The sequence below is a fragment of the Fukomys damarensis genome, unplaced genomic scaffold (assembly GCF_012274545.1).
Source record: "Fukomys damarensis isolate Sample0158 unplaced genomic scaffold, DMR_v1.0_HiC HiC_scaffold_17, whole genome shotgun sequence".
Taxonomy (NCBI): Eukaryota; Metazoa; Chordata; class Mammalia; order Rodentia; family Bathyergidae; genus Fukomys; species Fukomys damarensis.
The window spans coordinates 41,399,142-41,412,476 of NW_022900929.1; the positions used below are offsets into that span (position 1 = coordinate 41,399,142).

A 13,335-nucleotide genomic window follows, 5' to 3' on the forward strand; every position below is an offset into this window, starting at 1 on the left:
GTTTTCCATTACTCTGCCAGACAAAAAAAAAAATTCCTGCTGGCCATATCTGGCTCTGCTTTGGCAACTGACATCATAAAACACATGAATTTGTTCTTCCATCCCATGTGCCAGTCCCTGCTGTAGGTGCTGAGCGCCACCAGCGAGGCAAGCAAAGGTCCTTGTACAACTTTCATTCCAGTCGTACAAGGATGACTGTAAAAGACAGGCAGCTAAACCTGAGAAAGCAAGACCTGTCATAGGGAATTTCTGATAAGGAACAGCAGGAAAAGCCTAGAACATAAATGGATAACTTTGAAAGGAGCCTCTGTTACTGGATTAGGTATGTCTGAACAGCCAGAACCATGGGAACAAGGCTTGAAAGAAGAGAGATGATATTTAAATTAAAGGTCGGATAACTTGGATAAAAACTGCCCTTATCCTACAACTTTGAGAAGTAGCGGCTCTGAATTGATCTATGGAATTGACTTAATCTTCTACAAAACCAAATAGATAGTAGTATTAAGTACTTTATTTTTCAAAACAAGTCATGGTACTGCTAGTCAGGGTAGGGGAAACTACTGTCAGGTAGCGTCAGGTACCATCAGTTTGGGGAAGTAAGAGGCACTCTTTCCTTGCTCTTCCCTCTCTTTCTAAGTCACTTCACCTGCAATGACCTATAAACTCCTTTACAAATCAAGAGATTAGAAGAGCTGCTTAAAATGATAATAATCTCCCAGGTTTCAAGAGAATAAAAGAAATAAAAACAGTTCAGAGCACTAATAATGAGAAACTTCACTTAAACATCAATTCTACTTTCCAAGCTTCTTTATCAAGGCTATGTGTACACTGAGATGGGCAAATCTCCGAAGTCCTTGGAGAGGCCTGAGAGGCATGTTTGCTCCACAAGGTACAATGTTTTATCATTGGTAAAACTGTATATCATTTTACTTAAACTTTTATTTTTTTCTACAAAAAACCAATATTTATTTTTCATAAATCCACGTCACCAAGAGAAAGCAATATAGCATCTGTATAAGGTGTTTGTTTGTGTGTGTGTGTGTGTGTGTGTGTGTGTTGTTTTGTTTCAGAGGTATTTGTATGGTTTTATTTCATGCAGCCTCTACAGAGTAAAGACCACTCTTGTTCTAGTGTAAATCTTTAGTGCCTTGGAAGTTTGTTTCTTGCTTCATTTGATCCTCTTTGTGTAATTAGTTATCAGGAAATTGCCCCACCGCAAAGTGTTTGAAAAGTTTCTGTGTGCTACAAATAGTCCTTTCCTTATATATAATATATATAAGAAAAAAATATATATATAATAGTTTTGGGCCCAGAGAATGAAAATCAAGATAGTTGCATGCCATGTTTTCAGGCCAAATCTGTCACTTAAATACTGTGGACTAGTTGCATGTACCCTCCCTTGTAAAATGGAGATGATCACACCTACTCTCACAAGTTGTGCATGTTACGTGACATGGGCATCCAGTGTTGTGGCTAAATCTAAATCTCTGCAGTCAGATCTTTGATGTTCATTGTCATGTTGAGGTTTCTGGGGGTTCAAACTTCCACTTGGTTAGTAGGTATGGAAAAATTAAATGGAGTGGTATAGAGTGGACAGAGCTTGGGCTTCATGACAGGGAGACCTAGGTTGACTTTCTGTTACGTAACTTAACTGGACAACACTGTGCAAGTTACTTAACCCCGCTGAACCTCACTCATAAAAATGGGAATGAGATCTACCTTGTAAGAAAGTTTTCATGATGAGTCACACTGAACACCTAAGATTAACCGATGACTACCACATAATGGGCACCCAGGAATGGTAGCATTTATTATTGATTAGCTAGAGCAAATGCCATTACAGCATACCTCAGCAACATCATGGCTTGGGTTCCAAACCATAGCAATAAAGCAAACATTGCAATAAAATAAGCCACATGAATTTCCTGGTTTCCCAAAAGTTTTGCTTACACTACACAGTAGTGTATTAAGTATGTAAGAGCATTGAGTTTTTAAAAATTTACTTTACATACATTAAAGATACAATATGCTAAAACACACTAATAAACATCTAAGCCTTTAGTGAGTTCTAAATCTTTTTGCTAAGGCCTTGCTCTGGGTTAGGCTGTGGCATAAGAGAATGTTGTGGTTGGTTGGATCTTCAGTCCAGACCACTAAAGCTTTCTCCATATGGGCAATAAGGCTGCTTCGCTTTCTTATCATTTGTGTGATTGCTGAAATAGCACTTTCAATTTCCTTCAAATACTTTTCCTTTTCGTTCACAATGTGGCTAATTATCCAATGTAAGATTCCTAGAAGCCCACCTATTCTGGCTTTGGACATGCTTTCCTCAGTACACCGAAGCACTTAAAGTGACTCTTCCTTTCACTAGGACACTCAGAGGCCACTGCAGAGCTGTTAATTAGCAGTACTTTTATGACTTAGGGGATAGGGAGGCCCAAGGGGAGGGCAGGAGGCAAACGGGTTGTTGGTGGAAGAGTCAGAACTCACAGTATTTATGGATTACATTTGAGATTTTATATGGGCACCACTCCCAGGGCCCCAAAACAATTATGATAGTAACATGCAGATCACTATAACATATATAGTGTTTCATTGCATTTCTTCTCAAGTAATATACAGGAGGCACTCAGCTTACTTATCTGATACATGATAAAGGTGCAACAGAAGAACCTGTTGACAGACATAGTCCCCGCTCACTATCTCCTCAAGGAAACCAGGGTCTATTCCTTGGCAGTGCAACTTCTAATCTACCATTTGTCTGCAACAAAATGAGAGTAAAGTAATAGTGAAGGGTCAGAAAATCCTAGTTCCATCCTGGTTTGTCCTGTCTCAAATTGAAATATTTTTAGAGACACAGATGACATTCACCCTGGAGAGTCACTTGTCACACAGTGAATTTTAAAAATACACTAAATATTTTTCAAGGTTAAATAAGAAAAAGGGAAAGTTTTTTTATAAATAAAATTACTTGCGCTTTTTAAGATCAAGAACATTCATAATTTCAATATACCCAAACTCTAAGGTTTTTAAGAGGAGGCTATTCACACAATAAAAAGGAGTGGGACAAGGTCACTACTGTTCAGAGAAAGTGAGAGTTTTATTCCATACACAATTGGACACCCCTGAAGGAGGTAACAAATTATAAAATGAGGGGAAAGGATACAGTTTGGAGTATCTCCCTGCTAGTCTTTATACAAGCTATTACACGTTAATCTACTGTGGTTTATGGACCTGATGTGACTGGTATAAACCGACAGGATGCACAGTAAAGAAGCAGCTTTTATTACGGTTTACAATTAGCGGAGCTGGTTGATGCTAACAAGGAGACAAAGGGACAGTGCTTCACGTCACGTGATGGACTTTTGACATGAACACGGAGGTCATTTTTCATTTCTCAGAAAGCTGCCCACTCATGTGCCTTCGGGAGACAAAGGCAAAAGCACCTCGCTACTGAAAAGAAGAATTTTTGAAACATACGCCTGAAAAGGAAGAAATACAGGCAGCATGGTATGGCAATACGGAGTTGTAGAGGGCTTAATTTTTTTCTCTTGGTATGTCTGGTCACGAAAGATAATATCCTATCTAGCCTTCTATCTTATTAGTTTTTCTAGTCACGGTTAAATTGGAAAAGTGATCAGCTCTGGTCTGCTGCAGGGTTTTCATTTGCAAATATCTAGCTGCACGGTAAGGTAAAGAGCCCAAGAGGCCACGTGTGGATTGTCTGTCTACAGTGGCACACACTGTGGGATGATGTGGTGTCAAGGTTCCTGGCATACTGGCAGCATTTAATTTCCATGTAACATGCATGAGGACAAAGCACACTGGAAAGCTCAGACCTCTGATGAAAGCAGCAAATAAGAGGCAACATACTGAAGTACTGAAGAGGTCATCAGAGTCATCAAATCAAAGAATTCCTGATAAAAGAAGTCTTTAAAAAAAAACAAAACAAACTATTTAGTCTACTTTCAGCCTAGATCTTTTTTGAGTTCATCCAGACTTTCCAGAGCTCATCTGTCTCACCATTTTGTTTTTGTTTTTTTAATCTGCCTTTTTCAGTTGTACTTCATTAACTGAATTTGGACATTTTTAAAGGCATCAAAGAAAGAGGGATACTGGTATCATGCAACACTTGCACATGCGGCTATTCTCAACCAGGTCTCATCACCTGATTCACACAATAAAAGCAATGACTTAAACAGCTATTTTTTCAGTCCCCTCCCCTTCCTACCATGTGTATAGCACGAGGACTCTTCTAGATTCTTAGGAATAAGTCGCTCAATATATACGGTGGAGAACCTAGAGCATTTGGTGTCATTCCCTCATAAACAGTTGAAAACAATCATTTGGAGACAAATCACACTTAGAATTGATTTATGATCTTTAGCCATCTACATTTTTATACTTTTAAAGCTATGTAAGATAATGTTCAAATACCTCACTGAATATCTTATTGGTGTAACAACTTGAATTAAAAAGCACTATAAAATGTTCCTGGTTTTATATACAATGAAAAGAATTGTATTCTTTTATATTTTGTGATGAGTATAACAATTATTTGTTTACTGATGACTATATTTTAAAGGATCACAATATAGCTGGGAATTTAGCTCATTGGTTCCGCCGCCTGCCTCACAAGTGCAAGGATCTGAGTTCAATCCCCTGGTACTTAAAAAAAAAAAAGAGGACCATAATATAAGCTTAAATGTTCATCGGGTTATACAGCTAGTCTCTACAGTAAAACTGCAAAAGCAAATGTTTTATCAAGTCACAATTTTAGGAGGGAACCCTATGTGAGTACACCTGCAATCTAAATGAAATAGATTTTCTCTACACTTCCCAAGTCCACCCACTGTAGAATTTTATGACTTTTTTCCCTCTCATACCTTCACTTCACATTAGAACTTTCCCCACCAGGTAAGTTTTTTAGCCATTCGCAATATCGACACAACCATCAGCCTTTAACCTTTATGAAGAATAACACTCATTCTTCTGAAAGGAAGCCATTAAAATGAGCTGTTAATACTCTGTTACCTTTTCCCTTTGCTTTTGCATAGTCAAGAGAACCATCTGTACACAGCCATTTCTTGGCTTCAGGTTAATACAAATACTTGAGAGAGCAAGACAGTGTAACCATTACCTAGCTCTAATCTAGGCTAGCCATTTCATTTAATGGCAGAGAAAATGGAAGCCCAGCCTGATGAAGGTGACCTTCCTGGGTCACACTAATAGTGGCAGAGTCCAGGTTTTTGATTCACAATCTAATACACATTCCAACATCCTTGCCACTTCCCAGGGGGTGTTATTTTCCTCCAGAATTCTCAAATGCTAAGGTGATGCCTTGGGGTTGCACTGTACTAATAAACATTTGCCACAGAAATATAGGCACCAAAGAGAAAGTTCCAAGATGGAATTTCAGCTTTCATTCTAAATTTCCTGACTCTCGATGCTTTAAAACAGACTGTGGATCATTTTAGAATAATCCAGTGAGAGCTCATTTAACATTAATGGGAGGCAGGTGGTTGCATTCTCAAACAGAGCCTGAAATTCTCCATGTTATAACACATTCTAGGCCAATGCATACATTGCATTTATTTGCATTAATAGAAAGTACATATATCTTTTTAAAATGTTATTTTTTAGTTTTTTTCATAGATATAACTAAATAGGCATATTTGTAAAACATGATTTTTCATTTGGAGAATAGTAATACATAAGTCCCGTTTCTTTATAATACCTACCTTGTTTTGTAGCTATTTCATTCCCAAAGAGAGGGGTCAGACCCCCTATACTACTTTAGGAGATTTTTAGGTGTTTATGTGGAATATTGAATTCTTATAGCTTCGGGGAATAGTCATCATGTAGAAAATACAAGCTATTGCAAAGAAGGTAGATTTTTCAAAGAGGGCTGCTCTCACTTTGTTTCATCAAAACTTTTGTGAAGGTTTAAAAGCATGACATTTAGAGTCAGAAAGCTCTAATAACCACTGGTGAGAAATTGTAGGTATACTATTACTGGAAAGAAGTCCCCTCTCCCAAACAACTCTGTCATATCTTGGTATCAGCCCTAACCTAAAGATGCATAATTCTGGAAAGGCACAGTATGTGTTGAGTTTTTGTTGTTGCTGTTGGAAATTTTTCCTTAAATACTTAGCACTTGCGATTATAAACCTAGTATTTGTAAGTCAGCAACTTGTCTCATCCATGTTAAGAATGACTACTGATGAAGCTGCTAATTTGAATTTGCAGCAGGTTCATAAACAGAGTGGTAATATGCCATATGTTCATTTATGATTTCATGTAGTAGTCTTCAAAAGTAAGGATTTCATTTATTTGTCTAAATGCACATAATATTTATATAAATGCATTTTAGTACTTGGTATTCAATGAGTCTAAAGAAAAGTACCTCGTTTATCAAATTGAAAAAAACTCTACTACTTACTTTTTAAAAATTTCCCACGACTGCTTCTGATAATACTGTATTATTTAGGGGTAGCATTTGATTCTTCACACCTTAGTTTGTCAATTGTACACTAGCTAAAATACAACTCACACATGAGAACTTTGAAGTCATGAGTACCTAAGAAGTTACCTAGTACAAACCTCTCATGCCACAATTTAAAGTGAGTTAAATAGGCAACTGAACAGATACTGGAGTTTCCAGTAATACAATGATATACTGGACTGTGTTCCCTTGCACCACACAGTCACAGCTATTGATATGCAGTGTAGTCAGTACTGGCTGATGGGCTGCTCATGTAGTAGTATAATGGAACTGAGCAGGATAATCAGATGGGTGCTGGTGGGAGCTGATCATGGCCAACATTGACTGAATGCTCAGTATGTGCCAAGGCATTTGTACACATCACTTAAAACTTCCAACTCACATACAAGGTAGGCACTATATTGTGAATAATGGTGGAGCCAAAGCTTCAAAATGTGCCATTCCTTTCTAACTGTTGGGTTTGCATAAGCTGTTTAACTTGGCCAACACTTGGCTGTCTAGCTTTTGAATGGAAGTAATAATAAGACCTACATTAGACAGTTGTAATAATGAAGAGATATATTTGTCAGGTGCTTGGCCACTGCATCTGGCACATTCACTCAATAAATGTCAATTACTATAATCATTATTACCACTACCATCACAATTATTTGTCATAAATAGCACTTTCTTGTCCAACTTTTCTTGGATTCCTGCAAGACTTGAGTAATTGAGCATTCTATTTTTCCTTTAGTAACATGTGTAACCCTACAATAAAGTTGCCAAGGCTTGAAACACTTACTGGATCCACTTAACCCAAATCCTTCTTGCAAAGAATATCATGGGAAAATGGTATGACATAATTATAAGTGAAAAATGAATATGAAATAGCAGACACAACACTACCCAGCTTACATGTCTTTAGTGGCAGAAGCCTTTGTCTCCCAGATCTCAGCTACCAAACCCTGGCCTGAAAATGCTACTTTATATCAGCAATTGAAAGGTGAACACATTTTGCCTTCTAATAATGCAGCTTTTTCTACTGATGCCTTTTTGCAGATGTGTAATTTTCTTATCAAAGTTATAGGGCAAATGCAGAATGTAGGTCTCCATCTTGTGAAGGACCCTTTATTCACGAGGAAAATCACTCCGTATCTGAACTTGGTCCTGTAGTTCAGTTCTTTAAAGGGCCATTCTCATAATCATGGGTTGGATGAAGAACAAAAAGCAGAAATGAAAGCTTACATGGAATTACGATGCGGCTGACTGTGAAATTATATCTTTAATGGTGTGATGAAGCTACCACAGTAGGGGAGATTGCTCATGTTAGGCATGGATCTCCTTAACTCTTGGCCTCTGAGTCATATTTCTGCCTATCAGAAACAGTGGGATGTCAGCATAAGACGAAAGCTATTGGATGGGGAAAGAAGACTTCAGACCAGGCTTTAGAAGATGCTGGCCAGTGCTGTCAAGCTCTTTCTCAAAGACCGGGAACACAATCATATTTCTTCAATAAGCAGCCCGCTGAGTTTGATGCATTGGTATTTGACATCTGTACACCATTCTCACCACACAGTTGGTCAGTGACAGACTTTCTGAGGAGATGAAAAACTATAACAACTCTTTGCTTTCTGTAGAAGAATTAAACAGCAATATTTTGAAAATTGTAGTAAAAGCAAGTTTTCTTAGAGTTATATAATTTAGTTATTATTTTTCTAAAAATCTAATTATTGAAATATGTGTTACTTGAATGTTATATTAGCTACTAGGATTACAACTTTAAAACCAAACACATTGTTGTTTGAAAGCACAAAATAAAATATAAGATATATTCTAGACATATTCTTCATACTGTTTGTTTAGACATTATTTCTTTTGACATAATTATAATGTCTTGAAATTTTTGTTTTCTTATTAGTACATAAAGCTTAAACTGCAAAACAATTGTGTTAGAATATGTCAAAGAAGTAATACAGATACACAAAATATCATATTAAAATATCAGAAGGTAATACACCAAGTATTACAGTTGCTACTTCTGCCTCTCCAGTTGAGTTAGTTTTTGTTTCCCACATGTTTTTAATTGCTTTTTGATGAACAAGCTCCAGTTAGCATAATCAGAAAAAGCAACAGATGCTGTTGGCATGCAGTGCAGTACACTTTGGGAGTGACTTTCCTAAGGTCACTCAACCAGTCTTGGGCAAAAGGAACAAACTTGCTCCTCAGTCAAGTGTAATTTTCAGTACATCACACTGGTGTTCTTCATAGGTTCCTGCTTAAAACTATAAAATTGTCATGTCACAAATGAGACAAGAGAAAAATGTCATAACTGAAAAACAAGCACTTGTACAAATTAAATTTACCTGGACAGTCACCTACATTGAAGTCCTTTATATCTTATACGTGGACACCAATGTGAAATTCTATAATCTTTATAAAGCAACTAGTCCACATATTTTTATGAATTGTTCGGAAGTATGAGTGGTTTTTATCACACTATAAAGAGTACACTTCAGCTAAAAAGTTGTTTTGCGAGGTTTTAATAGCTTAAGATTGACCTTAGTTTAAGATTGACCTTAACTATCTAAAACTAAGGGAGAGGAAAATGCCACACTTGCACATGAGATAAAATACAATACATCACTCATACCTTTCTAAAGGAGATTTCTTCTTCATCTAAATTTATTTACACTAATCCTCTATTCTGTAGTTTACGGCATTTGTTAAGTGGAAGCACTCCCTCTAGAGAAATAATTGTTCATATGTTCAGTCGCAAAAGTGAATGCACCACCAGAATGTCCTGCAAATAATCATGGAGCAACCACTGCTGTTCTCAAGTCAGTTTCCTTATGAAACCCTGACAAAGTCTAAGTATATTCGGGAAACTCTTAAATATCTAACTTCCCCCATACTTGCTATTACTTTGAATATCAAAGTACATTTTAATCTACTTTTTCTTCAGTCAAGAATTTATTGTAGGAGGGAGTTTTAGGTTCACTAGTAATGGTACCCAAGAACTACATGGCTTTAATAGTTTTGATGTCATCATGTATCTAAGTGGGATGAGGACCAGCGACAGTCTGCTTTCTGGGCAATATTTCGAATGAAAGAAAATACTGGGAAAACTGAGATTCTCAAAGAACATACTGCAGAACATATTTTCCACATTAAACACATTTAATTTGTTCTGCCAATAGAAGATATGGAGAATGACCATCAGCTCAAGTGATCATTATCAGTTAGGAAAAGGAAACAAAAGTACTAGGCTTGGTTTAAAAAGTGACTACATTATCTATACGACTGCTGAGACCAAAGTGCCAATAGAGAGTTTAACACAATTTCAGGCAAATTCTTCCAGAGTGGCCTTTCCATAATATTTGGCATCTTCTTGTGGAAAGCTTTTGTTGGTAAAAATAACAAAAATAACAAACAAACACTTCACTTTAGTAACAATTTTAAAATAGATTCAATAAGAATGAAACTTAGAGTGTCTTTTTTTCCTTTTAAGCAAATTTTTATATGTTCTCCTAATTTTAATGTGTAATAAATCTTCATTATAGAATAGTTGGACAATTGAGAAAAAAATGAAAATAATGCACAGGTCTTTTTCTAAAGAATGGCTTCTATTAACATTAATTCACCTTGGGAGCTGAATATATTTACAGTACAGAGTAGCCAGTAGATGTTGTTAGAGAAAATGATTAGAATGGTTGAGATAATCAAGCCATATTGAATATGGACCTATCCAACCTGCTCCCTAAGTATTTTTTCACAGTAATAAAAACTTTTTTCTAAGTGAAATAAATAAGTCATACTTGTGTAAATACTGAATATTTTCTCTGGTGTGAAAAACTAAAATAATACTGAAGATCCTAACAGGATAATTAGTAATGTGAAATAGGAAGAAAAGGGCTAAAGGTGTAGGGACAGTGGGAAGTGTAGGGGAAGGGAAATAAGGGAAAGGAAAAAAATATGAGAAAATGTAAAAATGGAAAAGTATTATCCATTCATAATCACATAGTCATTTTTATTTTCCCTAGATGTGAAATTGTGCTGAATATATAAAGGAGTTTCCTGCTTTTTGTTTTAATTTTTTTTTTTTTTTTGGTACTGGGGGATCAAACTTGGGACCTTGACCTTGTGAAGCAGGCAACTGAACCACTGAGCTAAATCCCCGGGCCCTAAAAATTTTTATACTATTACATGTTTGCAGTACATGATCACATTTATCATGGGAAATTTGTACATGTACATAACACATCTGAATTCTTATTTTTTGTCCCTTTCTGCTCCCATCCTCCCTCTTCCCTCCAGCTCTTGTTTTCCTTTCCATTTGCAAAAGCTCTATTTCCTTATTTTTTCAATTTTTTAAATCCCCTTTTCCTTCCTTCCCCTTCCCTCCTTCTATCTCATTTTCCTTCCCATTTGAAAGAGATCTCCCTGCATCCTATTATCTATTTTTTATTTTGCCCTTTATTTGTATGCCTATGATTTATCTATCCTTTTCTTCCACATGTCAAGAAAGAGGTAAACTTTTAAATGACTACTTTTGCAATTAGTTTATATTTAAGCTTATAATTATTGAAAGTAATTATTGAAAACTTCACCTTTGTTTCAAAGTACAGATGGAACCTACTCAAATAAAATTGAAATTTCTACAAACTCATGAGATAGCATTTCAAAATAATTTGTGATAGCATTTCTTAAATGAGATCTTAAAAGAGAAAATGTTAAATTATGAGGGATTATCAAAATATTATCAGTGACTGAGTTTCCATATATTTTTGGAAGCAAGTGTGAAGCTTCTAAGTATATGACAAGCCATCCACACACACACACACCCTTAGAATAGGTCTCCACTGAAACCCAAGAGAAATAAAAATGTCCCAGTACTGTATTAGGTAAACTCAAGTGCCACCATCTCCTTTGGGCAGAAGACTGAAGCTAATTGTGCAAGTGGCATGGAGCTGATTTCGGAAAGAAAGCAAAAATAAAAATAAAAAAAAGAAAGAAACAAAACAACAACAACAACAAAAACAACAACAACAACAACAACAAAAAAAAACACTTTGAAAACCTCATGAAACCAGAGGCTTGAAGAGAGAGCCTCACTGGTGAAAAAGTGCAGCATACCTCCTCCTGCGGGATGATAACGAGGATTTATGAAGCTGAAGTCATTTCTTGAGATCGCCCTTCGGGGGAGATTGGTTTCACATGGTCTAGGAAGCCAGGCAGGGTGAGCTGAAGAAGAACCCACGTGTTCTTCACCGGGATGCCAGAGTTCAGAGCAGGAGTAGGAAAGCCGCTGCTTTAGGATCCAGGAACCCCCGCCCCCAATCTCATTAGGTGGAAGCATGGCTCTCTTATTTTCTCTCTCCTTTTAAAAAGTATTACTACTAGCGCTGTGTGGGAGTAGAAGCCCATTGTAAATGCACAGCAGGATAGTAGCAAAGCCGAGATTAATTCCCCATGGATTTATATGGGTCGTTCTCACCCACGATGACTTGTAAGATTTCAAAGGTGCTTATGCTGCTGTTTTTATGGTTGGTCACTAACTTTACTCTGACATATGGTGGTTGGCGCCATGACATGGAGTGAACATTTTATACCTGAATTAAAGTGGATATTTGACAGTTTCTGTCAGAAAGTTCAGAGCAAAGAATTTGTGGGACAAGATTTATTGCATATTTTATATGGGACACATCTGTTTCTTTGCTAGCTTTGTTCCTTCCCCTAAAAAAATTTAAAGAAGTCTCCTAGAGAAATATAATGACGGTTAGGAAAAAAACCAAAGCAGAAGAAAAATATACTGAAAAGTTGAGTATTTAGGACCTAACTTAAAAAAAGAGAAAAAAAATCTCATCCTGAGGAGGAAAAATGACTCATATCTATGTATAAAAGGTCAGTGAAAACATTTTCTATTATTGGCAATTATTTTATGATTGGTTTAATGCCAATTATATTATGAAGTTAAAAATTTAAGTGCATAGCCTATTTCTACATACCTGAAACAGAATAATCTACCTTTGAGGTACTTTTTTAAGATTTTCCATTCCAAGTGGTAGACTAAATAAGTTCATCCACATTGGTGTTAAACAAAATGTACAGTCTTAAACATTTAAAATCAGTGTGTCCAAAGATAAAGGCAGACAAATTTTAACTCAAATCTATCAATGCAATGTGAAAGCTGTAAGAAAACTTCATTCTCATCTAAAAATGCTTGCTGTTCTATCAAGTGAACACAGTAACAGAAATTCAGGGTTGCATAAACCCTGGATTGAACCTGGAACCATGCATTAAAAAGATTTTATTTTAACTGCAAAGAGAGTTCCTTGAATTCTAAATGCTGTAACGCTGAAAATAAAAAATTCACTGTTACAATTCTTTAATGACTTGAGGTGATACAATTTTCCTTGTAAAACAAAGTATACTTTGATAATCTTCTGTATCTTCTATCTCCCCCAACACACACTTAATAATTTCCCAAGATTTCACTACTGCTATCAATTTGTGATATCTCTGTCTAGAATGTCTGAGTACTCCTGTTCAAACCTGTAAGATTTCTCAGATACAGAGAAGTAATCTTGCTTAATAATCAAGTGTGCACAATTTTTATTTATTTGGGACTGTCACTAATCCTTCGAAGTAGTAGTATCATTTTATAGACCAATAATTGTTATCATCAAACTTTTGAATTTTTGCAAATCACAAAAATCTTGGCACAAATCCTTGGTTATATATGTTGCATATATCTTTTCTCTTGATTTTCCTCTTTTGACTTTGTTTATAATGTCACACGTGTGTGTATACACACACACACACACACACACATATATATATATACAATATGT

At 36.1% G+C, this 13,335-nt stretch overlaps 1 protein-coding gene and 1 pseudogene across 13 annotated transcripts in view; one reads left to right on the top strand and one right to left on the bottom strand.

The window, feature by feature from the left end:
* The window catches only part of Fmn1 (formin 1), a 378,745-nt gene that overhangs the window by 30,826 nt on the left and 334,584 nt on the right, over positions 1-13,335 (bottom strand). The window lies entirely within an intron of this gene.
* On the top strand, positions 7,400-8,173 carry LOC104862786 (annotated as a pseudogene).